This window comes from Oncorhynchus keta, unplaced genomic scaffold (genome assembly GCF_023373465.1).
Source record: "Oncorhynchus keta strain PuntledgeMale-10-30-2019 unplaced genomic scaffold, Oket_V2 Un_scaffold_11504_pilon_pilon, whole genome shotgun sequence".
NCBI classification, from domain to species: domain Eukaryota; kingdom Metazoa; phylum Chordata; class Actinopteri; order Salmoniformes; family Salmonidae; genus Oncorhynchus; species Oncorhynchus keta.
In genome coordinates this window covers 6,542-26,395 of record NW_026290759.1, presented here as the reverse complement: position 1 = coordinate 26,395, position 19,854 = coordinate 6,542, and the positions used below count along the sequence as shown (strand labels likewise).

General features: G+C 43.5%; 1 long non-coding RNA gene across 1 annotated transcript; it reads left to right on the top strand.

Annotated features, from left to right (window-relative positions):
• Nucleotides 1–7,661: 7,661 nt before the first annotated feature.
• Nucleotides 7,662–17,523, top strand: LOC127927294 (uncharacterized). The gene is made up of 3 exons (XR_008126829.1): nt 7,662–7,745; nt 7,987–8,390; nt 17,243–17,523. It is a non-coding gene; the product is annotated as an uncharacterized LOC127927294 (long non-coding RNA).
• Nucleotides 17,524–19,854: the final 2,331 nt, after the last annotated feature.

Genomic DNA, 19,854 nt, shown 5'->3' with positions numbered 1-19,854 from the left:
AAGAGGAGGAGAAAGATATCACATTGAAAGAAGAAGAGAAAGATATCACATTGAATGAGGAAGAGGAGAAAGTTATCACATTGAAAGAAGAAGAGAAAGATATCACATTGAATGAAAGAAGAAGAGAAAGATATCACATTGAAAAGAAGAGAAAGATATCACATTGAATGAGGAAGAGGAGAAAGATATCACATTGAATGAAGAAGAGAAAGATATCACATTGAAAAGAAGAGAAAAGATATCACATTGAATGAAGAAGAAGGAGAAAGATATCACATTGAATGAAGAAGAGGAGAAAGATATCATTTGAATGAAAGAAGAAGAGGATGAGAAAGATATCACATTGAATGAAGAGGAAGAGAAAGATATCACATTGAATGAAGAAGAGGAGAAAGATATCACATTGAATGAAGAAGAGGAGAAAGATATCACATTGAATGAAGAAGAGGAGAAAGATATCACATTGAATGAAGAGGAGGAGAAAGATATCACATTGAATGAAGAAGAGGAGAAAGATATCACATTGAATGAAGAGGAGGAGAAAGATATCACATTGAATGAAGAGGAGGAGAAAGATATCACATTGAATGAAGAAGAGGAGAAAGATATGACATTGAATGAAGAAGAGAAAGATATCACATTGAATGAAGAGGAGGAGAAAGATATCACATTGAATGAAGAAGAGGAGAAAGATATCACATTGAATGAAGAAGAGGAGAAAGATATCACATTGAATGAGGAGAAAGATATCACATTGAATGAAGAAGAGGAGAAAGATATCACATTGAATGAAGAAGAGGAGAAAGATATCACATTGAAAAAAGAAGATGATGTGAAAGATGAGGAAGAAGCTTTCAGGGTGGAGGGGGAGGATGAAGAGAAGGAGACTGGAGATCTGATTAACACCAGTGAGTATTGTCTTAAAAACAAAGGAATACATTCTGCAGTTGTGTGGTTTTAGAGGGGTATTCTACTGAAGTTATACACTTTAATAATTATATTCTGTAGGAATTGTTAAAGCTAGAAAGACTGGGGGCAACTAGCCCAATAATGAACAGGCTGTTACTCCTTACAGTCCAAGGACATGCTCTGTTTTACAGGCAAATTGGCTCTGGAAGCCAAAAAGAGCCAAATACTCAATCGAAACGTGAATCGATTCTCTATTGCGGTACGATTCTAGAAACATAAATCTCTCGACTTTCATATCAACACATCAAAATAATTTCACAAATGCGAAATACACACATACTGTTTTAACCGGTTACGTTTGTGGCTTCCGTCTTCCCGTTTACACACAGGTGTTCGGGGATTCATATAGCTAATTAGCGCATGTAATCCACGCTGTCTTCCGTCTGTTTGCCGTAAACACGCGCTGTAACATGGAGAATGGCGGTGTGGGAACACAAACCCTATAAAGGTGTGTTTCTATTGAACCTTTAGTTGTTTTTCATTTATTATTTCTCGTTGATATGAAATATATGGTCAATATTTCTACTAAAACCATTGTGTGTTAGTGTGAGCATCGGGCCTCTTAACAAAACTCAATGACTCTTATGTGTAATGTAATGGAACTGAGTCATGATCAAATGACTCGTATGTGTAATGTAATGGAACTGAGTCATGATCAAATGACTCCTATGTGTAATGTCATGGAACTGAGTCATGATCAAATGACTCTTATGTGTAATGTCATGGAACTGAATCATGATCAAATGACTCCTATGTGTAATGTAATGGAACTGAGTCATGATCAAATGACTCTTATGTGTAATGTCATGGAACTGAATCATGATCAAATGACTCCTATGTGTAATGTAATGGAACTGAATCATGATCAAATGACTCCTATGTGTAATGTAATGGAACTGAATCATGATCAAATGACTCGTGGAGTTTCCAGTGTGGAAAGAGTTTTACCCGGTCAGGGAATCTGAATATGCATTTGAGAACACACACAGGGGAGAAGCCTTTCCACTGCTCCCTGTGTGGAAAGAGTTTTACCTGGTTAGGGAACTTGAAAATGCATGAGAGAATACACACAGGATAGAAGCCTTTCCAATGTTCTCATTGTGGAAAGACATTTTACCTGGTTAGTGAACCTGAATCAACATATGAAGGAACACATACAGGATAGAAGCCTTTCCAATGTTCTCATTATGGAAAGACATTTTCCCAGTAAGAGGACCTGCAATCACATGAGAGAATAGAGAGGCTGTGTTTTGACATACAGTACCAGTCAAACGTTTGGACACACCTACTCATTCAAGGATTTTCTTTATTTTTACTGGCAGAGCTTGAAAGGATCTGCAGTGAAGAATAGGAGAAACTCCCCAAATACAGGTGTGCCGAACTTGTAGCGTCATACCCAAGAAGACTTGAGGCTGTAATTGCTGCCAAAGGTACTTCAACAAAGTACTGAGTAAAGGGTCTGAATATTTTTGTAAATGTAATATTTTTTTTTGTGTGTGTAGATTTGATGAGGGGAGAAGTTGGTTGAGAGAATGCCAAGAGTGTGCAAATCTGTCATCAAGGCAAAGGGTGGCTACTTTGAAGAATCTCAAATATATAATATATTTGGATTTGTTTAACACTTTTTTGGTTACTACATGATTCCATATGTGTTATTTCATAGTTTTGATGTCTTTACTATTATTCTGCAATGTAGAAAATAGTTTTAAAAAATAAAGAAAAACCCTTGAATGAGTAGGTGTGTCAACAGTTTTGACTGGTTCTGTATACAATTGAAGTCAGAAGTTTACATACACTTAGGTTGGAATCATTAAAACTCATTTTTCAATAAACAGCTAAGTGTTTATACATGAACACAATCAATCAAAATTAAAACTCGTTTTCAACCACTCCACAAATTTCTTGTTAACAAACTATAGTTTTGACAAGTATTTAGGACATCTACTTTGTGCATGACACAAGTAATTTTTGCAACAATTGTTTATAGACAGATTATTTCACTTATAATTCACTGTATCACAATTCTAGTAGGTCAGAAGTTTACACTAAGTTGACTGTGCCTTTAAACAGCTTGGAAAATTCCAGAAAATGTTGTCATGGCTTTAGAAGCTTCTGATAGGCTGGAGGTATATCTGTGGATGTATTTCAAGGCCTACCTTCAAACTCAGTGCCTCTTTGCTTGACATCATGGGAAAATCAAAAGTGATCAGCCAAGACCTCAGAAAAAACATTGTAGACCTCCACAAGTCTGGTTCATCCTTGGGAGCAATTTCCAAAAGCCTGAAGGTACCATATTCATCTGCACAAACAATATTACGCAAGTATAAACACCATGGGAGCACGCAGCCATCATACCGCTCAGAAAGGAGACGCGTTCAGTCTCCTAGAGATGAATGTATTTTGGTGTGAAAAGTGCAAATCAATCCCAGAACAACAGCAAATGACCTTATGAAGCTGCTGGAGGAAACAGGTACAAAAGTATCTATATCCACAGTAAAACTCGTCCTTTATCGACATAACCTGAAAGGCCGCTCAGCAAGGAAGAAGCCACTGCTCCAAAACCGCCATAAAAAAACCCAGACTACGGTTTGCAACTGCACATGGGCACAAAGATTGTACTTTTTGGAGAAACGTCCTCTGGTCTGATGAAACAAACATAGAACTGTTTGGCCATAATGACCATCGTTATGTTTGGAGGAAAAAGGGGGAGGCTTGCAAGCCGAAGAACACCATCCCAACCGTGAAGCATGGGGGTGGCAGCATCACGTTGTGGGGGTGCTTTGCTGTAGGAGAGACTGGTGCACGACACAAAATATAGATGGCATCATGAGGAAGGAAAATGATGTGGATATATTGAAGCAACATATCAAGACATCAGTCAGGAAGTTAAAGCTTGGTCGCAAATGGGTCTTCCAAATGGACAATGACCCCAAGCATACTTCCAAAGTTGTGACAAAATGGCTTAAGGACAACAAAGTCAAGGTATTGGAGTGGCTATCACAAAGCCCTGACCTCAATTCTACAGAAAATGTGTGGGCTGAACTGAACAAACATGTGTGAGCAAGGAGGCCTGTACAAACCTGACTCAGTTACACCAGCTCTGTCAGGAGGAATGGGCCAAAATTCGCCGAACTGATTGTGGGAAGCTTGTGGAAGGCTACCCGAAACGTTTGACCCAAGTTAAACAATTTAAAGGCAATGCTACCAAATACTAATTGAGTGAGTGAATGTAACTTCTGACCCACTGGGAATGTGATGATATTATTCTGACATTTCACATTCTAACAATAAAGTGGTGATCCTAACTGACCTAAAACAGGGGATTTTTACTTGGATTAAATGTCAGGAATTGTGGAAAAACTGAGTTTAATGTATTTGGCTGAGGTGTATGTAAACTTCTGACTTCAACTGTATATTTTATATTTTTTTTACGATGAATTTGTGTTTTTTGGTTTGTATGTATGAAAGCTTACTCAAAAATATGCCTACATTTGTTGTTTTTTCTTCTCAAATCATGTTTTTAATTATGAGTTTTGATTGATTGTGTTCATGTATAAACACTTAGATGTTTATTGTATGATTTTGATATTGGTATTTCAAAATGTAAATACTTTTCCAGATGAATAAAATGCGTTTCTTGTTTCTACCCTTGTGCGTTTCTTGATTTTAACCATGAAAACTCTCGAATTTAGTTGCATTTCATTGAGTTAATTTGTGTAGCAGACATCAAGCTGAAAATGTAATGACTTTGAAACATTTATATCTGAATAAAAGTCTAAATGAATATTTGTTTAACTGTGTTAGTCATTAGTGGACATTCATTATACATCTACATCTATTTATTGTTTTTGTAGGAGCAGTATAGACCCAGATGGTTATTGATACACCATGTAGGAGTAGTATAGACCCAGATGGTTATTGGTACACCATGTAGGAGCAGTATAGACCCAGATGGTTATTGGTACACCATGTAGGAGCAGTATAGACCCAGCTGGTTATTGGTACACCATGTAGGAGCAGTATAGACCCAGCTGGTTATTGGTACACCATGCTGTGGGGATGCAGTATAGACCCATCTGGTTATTGGTAATCATGAAGGAGCAGTATAGACCCAGCTGGTTATTGGTACACCATGTACACAGTATAGACAACCAGGTGTGGCTTAGGATACTCCATGTCCTTGAGGGCCCAGCCAGAGCCCATAGAACCCATCTCTGGTTAGCTTGGTTCCCCACCATGACAGAGCTTGAGAGGGTCTGCAGTAAGAATGGGAGAAACTCCAGCTGGTTAAGCTTGGTACACCATGTCTTGGAGTAATCGTATAGACCCAGCTGGTTAAAGGTCTGAATACATATGTAAATGTGATATGTCCCAGCTGGTTATATTTACACATGTGGAAAAGTATATAAACAGCTGGTTTTGTTTGTCATCATGTAGATTGAGGGAAAATAACCCAGCTGGTTATTGTTCCATCATGCAGGATGCTAGTATAGACCCAGCTGGTTCACCCATTGTTCCATCATGTAGGATCAGTATAGACCCAGCTGGTTATTGATTACCATCATGCAGGAGTAGTATAGGGAGGAGCTGGTTATTGTTCCATCATGTAGGAGCAGTATAGACCCATCTGGTTATTGATACACCATGTAGGAGTAGTATAGACCCAGCTGGTTATTGACACCATGTAGGAGTAGGAAAAAGCAGAGGGAGCACGCCGCTATAGACCCAGCTGGTTACATCACTGACACTCATGGTAGGACAGGGTAGTATAGACCCAGCTGGTTCATTGGTAAACCATGTAGTCTTGAGCAGTATAGACCCAGCTGGTTATAGATACACTATGTGAGAGCATCCTGTATGCATCACCACCTGGTTATTGGTACACCATGTAGGACTAGTATAGTCCCAGCTGGTTATTGTTCCCATCATGTCAGGGGGAACACTATAGAACCCATCTGGTTATTGGTACACCATGTCAGGACAGTATAGACCCAGCTGTTACCCCGTTCATCATGGTGAGGTCAGCAGGTATCAAAGTGGACTAGACCCATCTGGTTATTAGACTGTTAAACACCATCTCAGGAGCAGTATTAGACAGCTTCTATCTCAAGGTTATTGTTAAACACCATGTAGGAGCTAGTATAGACCCAGCTGGTTATTGATACACCATGTCAGGCCACTTCAGTATAGACCCAGCTTTTATTATTACACCATGTAATAATGGAACAGTAATAATGGACCCAGCTGGTTATTGTTACACCATGTAGAAGCAGTATAGACCCAGCTGGTTATTGGAATTACACCATGTAGGAACACGTAGCCACTTCTAATAATGGAACACGAGCCACTTCTAATAATGGAACACGAGCCACTTCTAATAATGGAACACGAGCCACTTCTAATAATGGAACACGAGCCACTTCTAATAATGGAACATGAGCCACTTCTAATAATGGAACACAAGTCACTTCTAATAATGGAACACGAGCCACTTCTAATAATGGAACACGAGCCACTTCTAATAATGGAACACGAGTCACTTCTAATAATGGAACACGAGCCACTTCTAATAATGGAACACGAGCCACTAATAATGTTTGCATGCTGCTTTACTAAGGTCTCAGTTGTAAATGAACACGAACTTGTTCTCAACAGGAGCCTACCTGGTTAAATAAAGGTGTTCTCAACTAGCCTACCTGGTTAAATAAACGGTGTTCTCAACTAGCCTACCTGGTTAAATAAAGGTGTTCTCAACTAGCCTGCCTGGTTAAATAAAGGTGTTCTCAACTAGCCTACCTGGTTAAATAAAGGTGTTCTCAACTAGCCTATCTGGTTAAATAAAGGTGAAATAAAAAAATATTAAAAATACTCATCTCATATGTATATACTGTATTCTCTTCTACTGTATTTCGTCAATTCCACTCTGACATTGCTTTTCCTAATATTTATATATTTCTTAATTCTATTATTTTACTTTTAGATGTGTGAATTGTTAGATACAACTATACTGTTGGAGCTAGGAACACAAGCATTTCGCTACATCCTTCAATAACATCTGCTAAATATCTGTATGGGATTGTATTTGATTTGATGTATCTAATTATAGACAGCTTGACGAGCCTAACAAATAGCTTACCAAAATGTTGAGAATTATAAGCCGGAACATATTGTAACGACCCTAGGTTTATAATCGCGGAAATCGACACTGCCGTTCGAGCAAGCTTTTGCTGCACAGTCGATAGAGCACCGGACTTCCGGCTTGAAGGTCGAGGTTTCGACCCTACTCCCTGCCCCTAGCAGACGCTCTTATCCAGAGCGACTGTTTCATTACAATATCAATCAGGCAAACAAAAAATAATGTACCCCTTGTCAAAAAAAAAAAGTTATCTGACTTAGTTTACGGCGTATTTCCTAATATTAGGTTAGGGTTGTGTACGTGCCTCAGATTTTCACTTTTTCACATGGAGTCGGGCGGTTGCGGATGAGCTATTATCAATTGCGGGTGAACAATCAGCTGACCCGCGCACCACTAGCCACCATACATTCAGCTTCTACGTCCGCCTAGAAAATTATTATATGTAAGAGCTACAGAGAAAACACGTCTGGTTGTTTTTACAATTATTTTTTTAACGTTTTTTCAGAATTATTTTTGTTTACTTAAACTGCGTTTCCAACTCCAGTCAGCAGATGGCGATGTGATTTTTTTTCAGGTGATGTTTCTCGAGTGACGTAAAATCTAGTGGACGAGACGGGAGGTTTCTTCAACAACCATCTCGGTAACTCGCTCGCAAACATGAAACATTGAAGCTCTTTGGACTAATTTAGTGTATATTAATCACAGTGTTTTAAACACACTGTATATGTATGTACTAGTTACTCCGTTTAAGTCCATATTTACTTTATCAGCTATCTGGCTTGTTAAGTTAGCCCAGCACTAGGCTAGTCGCTAATGCTAAATAGCTAGCTAGCTAACGTCCCCGAACATGAGCTCACTAAACTACTCTTCCTCTGCTAAAGAAAATGAGGTCTGCTGTCCGGAGAAAGAAACTCCAGGGCTGAACATTTACGTGAAAGAAGAAGAATTTACTGTAAAAGAAGAAGAATTTACTGTAAAAGAAGAGGACGTGGAGGAAGCTATCACAGTGAAAGAAGAACAGGACGTTACAGTGAGGGAAGAGGAAGAAGCTTTCAGAGTGAAAGAAGAGGATGTTAGAGTGAAAGAAGAGGAAGAAGCTTTCAGAGTGAAAGAGGAGGGGGATGAACAGAAAGAGGAGGGTGCCGTGTTTGTAGTGAAAGAGGAGGAGGAGGTGACTGTCACATTGAAAGAAGAGGAGCAACTTTTTGAAATTAAGGAAGAGGGGAGATTACTGTCACATTGGAGGAGGAGGAAGAAGACAAGACTGGAGCTCTGATGAACACCAGTGAGTACAGTCTTAATTTTTTTCTAGCTTCCATTAGGCACATTCTTCTTCTCACGTGGGTAAAACCACTGGGGAAGCTGCCCTTCTCCTGTCTAGGAGCAGTGTGTGGGTAAAACCACTGAGGAAACTTCCCCTCTCCTGTCTTGGAGCAGTGTGTGGGTAAAACCACTGAGGAAACTTCCCCTCTCCTGTCTAGGAGCAGTGTGTGGGTAAAACCACTGAGGAAGCTTCCCCTCTCCTGTCTAGGAGCAGTGTGTGGGTACAACCACTGAGGAAACTTCCCCTCTCCTGTCTAGGAGCAGCGTGTGGGTAAAACCACTGAGGAAACTTCCCCTCTCCTGTCTAGGAGCAGTGTGTGGGTACAACCACTGAGGAAACTTCCCCTCTCCTGTCTTGGAGCAGCGTGTTGGTAAAACCACAGAGGAAACTTCCCCTCTCATGTCTTGGAGCAGTGTGTGGGTAAAACCACTGAGGAAACTTCCCCTCTCCTGTCTAGGAGCAGTGTGTGGGTACAACCACTGAGGAAACTTCCCCTCTCCTGTCTTGGAGCAGCGTGTCCACTGAGGAAACTTCCCTCTCCTGTCTAGGAGCAGTGTGTGGGTACAACCACTGAGGAAACTTCCCCTCATGTCTAGGAGCAGTGTGTGGGTAAAACCACTGAGGAAACTTCCCCTCTCCTGTCTAGGAGCAGTGTGTGGGTAAAACCACTGAGGAAACTTCCCCTCTCATGTCTAGGAGCAGTGTGTGGGTAAAACCACTGAGGAAACTTCCCCTCTCCTGTCTAGGAGCAGTGTGTGGGTAAAACCACTGAGGAAACTTCCCCTCTCATGTCTAGGAGCAGTGTGTGGGTAAAACCACTGAGGAAACTTCCCCTCTCATGTCTAGGAGCAGTGTGTGGGTACAACCACTGAGGAAACTTCCCCTCTCCTGTCTTGGAGCAGTGTGTTGGTAAAACCACTGAGGAAACTTCCCCTCTCCTGTCTTGGAGCAGTGTGTTGGTAAAACCACTGAGGAAACTTCCCCTCTCCTGTCTAGGAGCAGTGTGTGGTACAACCACTGAGGAAACTTCCCCTCTCATGTCTAGGAGCAGTGTGTGGGTAAAACCACTGAGGAAACTTCCCCTCTCCTGTCTAGGAGCAGTGTGTGGGTAAAACCACTGAGGAAACTTCCCCTCTCATGTCTAGGAGCAGTGTGTGGGTACAACCACTGAGGAAACTTCCCCTCCTGTCTTGGAGCAGCGTGTTGGTAAAATCACTGAGGAAACTTCCCCTCTCATGTCTAGGAGCAGTGTGTTGGTAAAACCACTGAGGAAACTTCCCCTCATGTCTAGGAGCAGTGTGTGGGTAAAATCACTGAGGAAACTTCCCTCTCCTGTCTAGGAGCAGTGTGTGGGTACAACCACTGAGGAAACTTCCCCTCTCCTGTCTTGGAGCAGTGTGTTGGTAAAACCACTGAGGAAACTTCCCCTCTCATGTCTAGGAGCAGTGTGTGGGTACAACCACTGAGGAAACTTCCCCTCTCATGTCTAGGAGCAGTGTGTGGGTACAACCACTGAGGAAACTTCCCCCTCTCATGTCTAGGAGCAGTGTGTTGGTAAAACCACTGAGGAAACTTTCCCTCTCCTGTCTTGGAGCAGCGTGTTGGTAAAACCACTGAGGAAACTTCCCTCTCCTGTCTTGGAGCAGCGTGTTGGTAAAACCACTGAGGAAACTTCCCCTCTCCTGTCTTGGAGCAGCGTGTTGGTAAAACCACTGAGGAAACTTCCCCTCTCCTGTCTTGGAGCAGCGTGTTGGTAAAACCACTGAGGAAACTTCCCCTCTCCTGTCTTGGAGCAGCGTGTTGGTAAAATCACTGCGGAAGCTGCAGCTCTTCCCTTGTTTTTAGTACCCTACTTTCTCTTGTACACACTATGTTGTCAACTCTTCCCCCAGGTCCTTAGTGTACAAGAGATTGTCATGCACTATGTTTTCTGTCAATATATACCGGGTAAAATAATCGTTAATAAACAACTCTAATGGGGGCCCTATTAAAATCTGTGATTTAGTTTTTTACTTTCCCAAATTATGTTTTCTCTGTTTTACTTTTCTGGTTTTATATTTGTTTGTTTTTTCATTTAAAATTACAATTGTTTTGTAGAGAAACAACGAAACTGGATGTTCTGAGTGGTTAAATCACATTAGAATTTTAAAAAATAGGTCTGGAAGAAAACTGACATCCCTTTTACATTTACATTACATTTAAGTCATTTAGCAGACGCTCTTATCCAGAGCGACTTACAAATTGGTGCATACACCTTATGACAACCAGTGGAACAGCCACTTGCATCTAAATCTTGTTGGGGGGGAGAAGGGGGTGAGAAGGATTACTTACCCTTACTTACCCTATCCTAGGTATTCCTTGAAGAGGTGGGGTTTCAGGTGTCTCCGGAAGGTGGTGATTGACTCCGCTGTCCTGGCGTCGTGAGGGAGTTTGTTCCACCATTGGGGGCCAGAGCAGCGAACAGTTTTGACTGGGCTGAGCGGGAACTGTACTTCCTCAGTGGTAGGGAGGCGAGCAGGCCAGAGGTGGATGAACGCAGTGCCCTTGTTTGGGTGTAGGGCCTGATCAGAGCCTGGAGGTACTGAGGTGCCGTTCCCCTCACAGCTCCGTGGCGAGCACCATGGTCTTGTAGCGGATGCGAGCTTCAACTGGAAGCCAGTGGAGAGAGCGGAGGAGCGGGGTGACGTGAGAGAACTTGGGAAGGTTGAACACCAGACGGGCTGCGGCGTTCTGGATGAGTTGTAGGGGTTTAATGGCACAGGCAGGGAGCCCAGCCAACAGCGAGTTGCAGTAATCAAGACGGGAGATGACAAGTGCCTGGATTAGGACCTGCGCCGCTTCCTGTGTGAGGCAGGGTCGTACTCTGCGGATGTTGTAGAGCATGAACCTACAGGAACGGGACACCGCCTTGATGTTAGTTGAGAACGTCAGGGTGTTGTCCAGGATCACGCCAAGGTTCTTAGCGCTCTGGGAGGAGGACACAATGGAGTTGTCAACCGTGATGGCGAGATCATGGAACGGGCAGTCCTTCCCCGGGAGGAAGAGGAGCTCCGTCTTGCTGAGGTTCAGCTTGAGGTGGTGATCCGTCATCCACACTGATATGTCTGCCAGACATGCAGAGATGCGATTCGCCACCTGGTCATCAGAAGGGGGAAAGGAGAAGATTAATTGTGTGTCGTCTGCATAGCAATGATAGGAGAGACCATGTGAGGTTATGACAGAGCCAAGTGACTTGGTGTATAGCGAGAATAAGAGAGGGCCTAGAACAGAGCCCTGGGGGACACCAGTGGTGAGAGCGCGTGGTGAGGAGACAGATTCTCGCCACGCCACCTGGTAGGGCGACCTGTCAGGTAGGACGCAATCAAGCGTGGGCCGCGCCGAGAGATGCCCAACTCGGAGAGGGTGGAGAGGAGGATCTGATGGTTCACAGTATCGAAGGCAGCCGATAGGTCTAGAAGGATGAGAGCAGAGGAGAGAGAGTTAGCTTTAGCAGTGCGGAGCGCCTCCGTGATACAGAGAAGAGCAGTCTCAGTTGAATGACTAGTCTTGAAACCTGACTGATTTGGATCAAGAAGGTCATTCTGAGAGAGATAGCGGTAGAGCTGGCCAAGGACGGCACGCTCAAGAGTTTTGGAGAGAAAAGAGAGAAGGGATACTGGTCTGTAGTTGTTGACATCGGAGGGATCGAGTGTAGGTTTTTTCAGAAGGGGTGCAACTCTCGCTCTCTTGAAGACGGGAGGGACGTAGCCAGCGGTCAGGGATGAGTTGATGAGCGAGGTAAGGTAAGGGAGAAGGTCTCCGGAAATGGTCTGGAGAAGAGAGGAGGGGATAGGGTCAAGCGGGCAGGTTGTTGGGCGGCCGGCCGTCACAAGACGCGAGATTTCATCTGGAGAGAGAGGGAGAAGAGGTCAGAGCATAGGGTAGGGCAGTGTGAGCAGAACCAGCGGTGTCGTTTGACTTAGCAAACGAGGATCGGATGTCATCGACCTTCTTTTCAAAATGGTTGACGAAGTCATCTGCAGAGAGGGAGGAGGGAGGGGGGGAGGATTCAGGAGGGAGGAGAAGGTGGCAAAGAGCTTCCTAGGGTTAGAGGCAGATGCTTGGAATTTAGAATGGTAGAAAGTGGCTTTAGCAGCAGAGACAGAGGAGGAAAATGTAGAGGAGGGAGTGAAAGGATGCCAGGTCCGCAGGGGCGAGTTTTCCTCCATTTCCGCTCGGCTGCCCGGAGCCCTGTTCTGTGAGCTCGCAATGAGTCGTCGAGCCACGGAGCGGGAGGGGAGGACCGAGCGGCCTGGAGGATAGGGGACATAGGGAGTCAAAGGATGCAGTAAGGGAGGAGAGGAGGGTTGAGGAGGCAGAATCAGGAGATAGGTTGGAGAAAGTTTGAGCAGAGGGAAGAGAAGATAGGATGGAAGAGGAGAGAGTAGCGGGGGAGAGAGAGCGAAGATTGGGACGGCGCGATACCATCCGAGTAGGGGCAGTGTGGGAAGTGTTGGATGAGAGCGAGAGGGAAAAGGATACAAGGTAGTGGTCGGAGACTTGGAGGGGAGTTGCAATGAGGTTAGTGGAAGAACAGCATCTAGTAAAGATGAGGTCAAGCGTATTGCCTGCCTTGTGAGTAGGGGGGAGGGTGAGAGGGTGAGGTCAAAAGAGGAGAGGAGTGGAAAGAAGGAGGCAGAGAGGAATGAGTCAAAGGTAGACGTGGGGAGGTTAAAGTCGCCCAGAACTGTGAGAGGTGAGCCGTCCTCAGGAAAGGAGCTTATCAAGGCATCAAGCTCATTGATGAACTCTCGAGGAACCTGGAGGGCGATAAATGATAAGGATGTTAAGCTTGAAAGGGCTGGTAACTGTGACAGCATGGAATTCAAAGGAGGCAATAGACAGATGGGTAAGGGGAGAAAGAGAGAAAGACCACTTGGGAGAGATGAGGATCCCGGTGCCACCACCCCGCTGACCAGAAGCTCTCGGGGTGTGCGAGAACACGTGGGCGGACGAGGAGAGAGCAGTAGGAGTAGCAGTGTTATCTGTGGTGATCCATGTTTCCGTCAGTGCCAAGAAGTCAAGGGACTGGAGGAGGCATAGGCTGAGATGAACTCTGCCTTGTTGGCCGCAGATTGGCAGTTCCAGAGGCTACCAGAGACCTGGAACTCCACGTGGGTCAGTACGCGCTGGGACCACCAGGTTAGGGTGGTCGCGGCCCGCGGTGTGGAGCGTTTGTATGGTCTGTGCAGAGAGGAGAGAACAGGGATAGACAGACACATAGTTGACAGGCTACAGAAAAGGCTACGCTAATGCAAGGAAATTGGAATGACAAGCGGACTACACGTCTCGAATGTTCAGAAAGTTAAGCTTACGTAGCAAGAATCTTATTGACTAAAATGATTAAAATGATACAGTACTGCTAAAGTAGGCTAGCTGGCAGTAGCTGCGTTAATTGTTCATCTGCCCCTTTAATTGCCTGTCGAGGGAGTGAGTTCCATCCAATGAGCCGGTCTAGCGATGGTTCTGTACTGCTGCTACTCATTTCATGACAAAGTTATGCAAATAATGGATGCAAGTGATACACTTCCTCATGATCTACTTCTGCCAGGTACTACTATTTGCCGTTAACGTTTAACTGAGAAGATTTTGGGGAAAGTATTTCCATCAACCCACAAGACGGTTATGACATCAACTGGATTCAGGCAGAGTGATAGACAAACACGCGCACCACAGAGACAGACAGGGCGATATTGCTGGAAATTAATTGGCAGATATTGTGTAAGGCTTGGCTTTTAAAGCCAATAGTGTCTAACCAGAGGTGGGGATAATGTTGTGTTGTTTAGATAGCAGACACTGCAAGCTCCCAGCTACTATTTCAATCAATCAAATGTATTTATAGAGCCCTTCTTACATCAGCTGATGTCACAAAGTGCTGTACAGAAACCCAGCCTAAAACCCCAAACAGCAAGCAATGCAGGTGTAGAAGCACGGTGGCTACAAAAACTCCCTAGAAAGGCCAGAACCTAGGAAGAAACCTAGAGAGGAACCAGGCTATGAGGGGTGGCCAGTCCTCTTCTGGCTGTGCTGGGTGGAGATAACAGAACATGGCCAAGATGTTCAAATGTTCATAGATGACCAGCAGGGTCAAATAATAATAATCACAGTGGTTGTTGAGGTTGCAACAGGTCAGCACCTCATGAGTAAATGTCAGTTGGCTTTTCATAGCTGATCATTCAGAAGATCTCTACCGCTCCTGCTGTCTCTAGAGAGTTGAAAACAGCAGGTCTGGGACAGGTAGCACGTCCGGTGAACAGGTCAGGGTTCCTTAGCCGCAGGCAGAACAGTTGAAACTGGAGCAGCAGCATAACCAGATGGACTGGGGACAGCAAGGAGTCATCTGGCCAGGTAGTCCCGAGGCATGGTCCTAGGGCTCAGGTCCTCAAGAGAGAGAAGAATTAGAGAGAGCATGCTTAAATTCACACAGGACACTGGATAAGACAGGAGAAATACTCCAGATATAACAGACTGACCCTAGCCCTGACACATAAACTACTGCAGCATAACCACTGGAGGCTAAAGCAGGAGGGGTCAGGAGACACTGTGGCCCCATCCAACGATGCCAAACAGGCAGGGTATAATCCCACCCACTTTGCCAAAGCACAGTCCCCACACCACTAGAGGATATCTTCAACCACCAACTTACCATCCTGAGATTAGGCCGAGTATAGCCCACAAAGATCTCTGTCACGGCACAGCCCAAGGGCGCCAGCCCGGACAGGAAGATCACATCAGTGACTCAACCCACTCAAGCGACGCACCCCTCCTAGGAACGGCATGGAAGAACACCAGTAAGCCAGTGACACAGCCCCTGTAATAGGGTTAGAGGCAGAGAATCCCAGTGGAGAGAGGGGAACCGGCCAGGCAGAGACGGCAAGGGCGGTTCGTTGCTCCAGTGCCTTTCCGTTCACCTCCACACTCCTGGGCCAGACTACATGACCTACTGAAGAGATGAGTCTTCAATAAAGACTTAAGTTGAGACCAAATCTGTGTCTCTCACATGGGTAGGCAGACCATTCCATAAAAATGGAGCACTATAGGAGTAAACCCTGCCTCCAGCTGTTTGCTTAGAAATTCTAGGGACAATAAGGAGGCCTGTGTCTTGTGACCGTAGCGTACGTGTAGGTATGTACGGCAGGACCAAATCAGAGAGATAGGTAGGAGCAAGCCCATGTAATGCTTTGTAGGTTAGCAGTAACACCTTGAAATCAGCCCTTGCCTTGACAGGAAGCCAGTGTAGGGAGGCTAGCACTGGAGTAATATGATCACATTTTTGGTTCTAGTCAGGATTCTAGCAGCCGTATTTAGCGCTAACTGAAGTTTATTTAGTGCTTTATCTGGGTAGCTGGAAACAGCCTCCAGCTCTGTTTGCTTATAAATTCTAGGGACAATAAGGAGGCCTGCGTCTTGTGACCGTAGCGTAGGTATGTGCACGGCAGGACCAAATCCGTGTAATGCTTTTGTGAGATTTGTTTATGACTGTTCGCGGTGGAACACGTGAAAAATTGCATTTACTTTTTTTGGAATTGTTTGGCGAGCTATTTATTTATCTGTTATTTTACCAGGTTCTCATTTTTTTTCTGCAACGACCTGGGGAATAGTTACAAGGGAGAGGAGGGGGATGAATGAGCCAATTGTAAACTGGGGATTATTAGGTGACAGTGATGGTTTGAGGGCCAGATTGGGAATTTAGCCAGGACACCGGGGTTAACACCCCTACTCTTACGATAAGTGCCATGGGATCTTTAATGACCTCAGAGAGTCAGGACACCCGTTTAACGTCCCATCCGAAAGACGGCACCCTACACAGGGCAGTGGCCCCAATCACTGCCCTGGGGCATTTGCGATATTGTTTAGACCAGAGTAAAGAGTGCCTCCTACTGGCCCTCCAACACCACTTCAAGCAGCATCTGGTCTCCCATCCAGGAACTGACCAGGACCAACCCTGCTTAGCTTCAGAAGCAAGCCAGCAGTGGTATGCAGGGTGGTATGCTGCTGGCAAGTGACCTGCTGGAGACCCCATTAGCATTAGGTATTGGTTTGATATTTGGAGTTCGCTCGTCAATACCTCTTCAATGAAGGTCATAGGATGACGTGAGTGACACGTCTAGAATCAGATCCAAGTTGACCCTTTCTGCCAGTCATACCATGAGACAGACATATCTTGGTCATTGATCAAAAGACAAAAAGGTTTGATTTTGATCGATATTTGAAATCTTACAAACAGGTTTGAAATTCATGCGTAATTTGTTTTTTAAAATCTCAATGGTATTGTTAGATCCTTCGTATTTTAGCTATAAGTAAGACCGACTGATATGAGTGAAATCTCTATGGGGTTATTAGATCTTTCGTATTTTAGCTATAAGGTAAAACAGACTGATCTGATTGAAATCTATGGTACCGCATCATATATCCTTTAATTACAACCATTTCATGTCTGATTTCATAACATTTGGTTGAAATCTTACCTTTTAGGAGGACAGAATTAACACCATGCAGAATCACATTGCTCATTTGATTATTCTGGATTAAATGTTTTTTTAATGACCTCAGGTTATTGAGGAATCTAGTCTGGATTAAACCTCAGAGAAGACAGTTAGATAATGTGGAGGTTTTGTTCAGGGCTCATATTCACAAAGCGTGCTGAAAAGCATATTGACTTTTATATAATAATGAATTATATTGTATGGAAAGATCAGCATTCCTACAATGAGACGCTCTGTGAATATGGGCCCAGGTCTCCCTGTTTACTAAATTCTGTCTGTCTTTGGCAGGAGAGAGACTAGACTTTCATTCTGACAGCGGGAAGAGTCCTTCAGGGGAACCAGACCCAGAGACGTCTAAACCAGCAAGACGACACCACTGCTCCCAGTGTGGAAAGAGTTTTTCTAGGTTAGGAAGCCTGAAATCACATGAAAGAATACACACAGGAGAAAAGCCTTACCACTGCACTCAATGTGGAAATAGATTTACCTCTTTAGGGACCCTGAAAGATCACGTAAGAAAACATACAGGAGAGAAGCCCCACCAATGCTCCCAGTGTGAAAAAGAGTTTCCCCGGTTATGGGACTTGAAATCACACGAGAGGACACACACGGGAGAGAAGCCTTACCCCTGCTCCCAGTGTGGAAAGAGTTTTTCCACATCAGGGTCCCTGAAAAACCACGAGCAAACACATTCCGTAGAAAAGATTTTCCCGCTGTTCACATTGTGAAAAGAGTTTTAGGAATTTACAGTACCTGAAACGACACGAGAAAAAAGACATACGCGGGAGAAGACTTTTCACTGCTCCCACTGTGGAATTAAATTTACCTTGTTTCAGCAACTGAAAAAGCATGAAAAAATCCACAGCGGAGAGAAACGTTATGAATGCTCCCAGTGTGGGAAGATATTTACCCAGTTAGGGCACCTGAAAGACCACGAGGTAACACACACGGGGAGAAGCCTTACCACTGCTCACAGTGTGGAAAGGAATATAACACATCAAATGGACTTAAAGTTCATGAGAGAACACACATACTGCTCCCACACTTGTCTCATATTTTTGACTGAGAAATTGTGCTTTTATGTTTAAGCTACATGAAATCAAATCGTATAAAGCAGATTACAAATTACATTTATATGTTTTTATTTAAACACATGAACTGAATGTCAATTGGAAAGTAGAGTTTGAATGTAGACCTGATTAAACATTTTTAACCCCTGGCTGAGTATGCCAGTTGGAAAGTAGAGTTTGTCTGTTTGAATGTAGATGCTCTGTGATTAAATTATAATTTTCAAACTCTGGCTGTGTTTTCTTTCTGTGTGTGTTTGTATCTGTGTGCGTCATTCCTCCAGCACTACACATAATCGTTGTGCTCTGTGGTATTTTCTCCATTGTTGATATTTGCTATGGTGACTCACTCTGACATTTGTATCTAACAGAGTGTGGCTTTAAAGGGGCAGATGGCATTGCACCCCGCTTTGCTGCTATAACAGCCTCCACTCTTCAGGAAGGCTTTCCACTAGATGTTGGAACATTGCTTCTAATCAATAGATACATATTAATGTATAAGTCCATAGGATGCCACCTTTACAACAAGTCAGTTATATTAGTCAGAATCAATAGATACATTTTAATGTATAAGTCCATAGGATGCCACCTTTACAACAAGTCAGTTATATTAGTCAAGAATCAATAGATACATTTTAATGTATAAGTCCATAGGATGCCACCTTTACAACAAGTCAGTTATATTAGTCAAGAATCAATAGATACATTTTAATGTATAAGTCCATAGGATGCCACCTTTACAACAAGTCAGTTATATTCTTGAAGAATCAAGGGTACATATCATTAATGTATCAGTCCAACAATGGATGTAGCAACGACAGATTGCCCCTTTAAAGCCAACATCTCTGAACATAGTATTCCCTTAAAGTCACACTCTGTTAGATGGGAACACAGTATTCCCTTAAAGTCACACTCTGTTAGATGTGTTAGAACATAGTATTCCCTTAAAGTCACACTCTGTTAGATGTGAACACAGTATTCCCTTAAAGTCACACTCTGTTAGATGTGAACATAGTATTCCCTTAAAGTCACACTCTGTTAGATGTGAAACACAGTATTCCCTTAAAGTCACACTCTGTTAGATGTGAACATAGTATTCCCTTAAAGTCACACTCTGTTAGATGTGAACACAGTATTCCCTTAAAGTCACACTCTGTTAGATGTGAACACAGTATTCCCTTAAAGTCACACTCTGTTAGATGTGAACATAGTATTCCCTTAAAGTCACACTCTGTTAGATGTGAACATAGTATTCCCTTAAAGTCACACTCTGTTAGATGTGAACACAGTATTCCCTTAAAGTCACACTCTGTTAGATGTGAACACAGTATTCCCTTAAAGTCACACTCTGTTAGATGTGAACACAGTATTATTTTTTATTTCACCTTTATTTAACCAGGTAGGCTAGTTGAGAACAAGTTCTCATTTGCAACTGCGACCTGGCCAAGATAAAGCATAGCAGTGTGAACAGACAACACAGAGTTACACATGGAGTAAACAATTAGCAAGTCAATAACACAGTAGAAAAAAATGGGCAGTCTATATACAATGTGTGCAAAAGGCATGAGGAGGTAGGCGAATAATACAATTTTGCAGATTAACACTGGAGTGATAAATGATCAGATGGGCATGTACAGGTAGAGATATTGGTGTGCAAAAGAGCAGAAAAGTAAATAAATAAAAACAGTATAAAAACAGTATGGGAATGAGGTAGGTGAAAAAGGGTGAGCTATTTACCTATAGACTATGTACAGCTGCAGCGATCGGTTAGCTGCTCGGATAGCTGATGTTTGAAGTTGGAGAGGAGATAAAAGTCTCCAACTTCAGCGATTT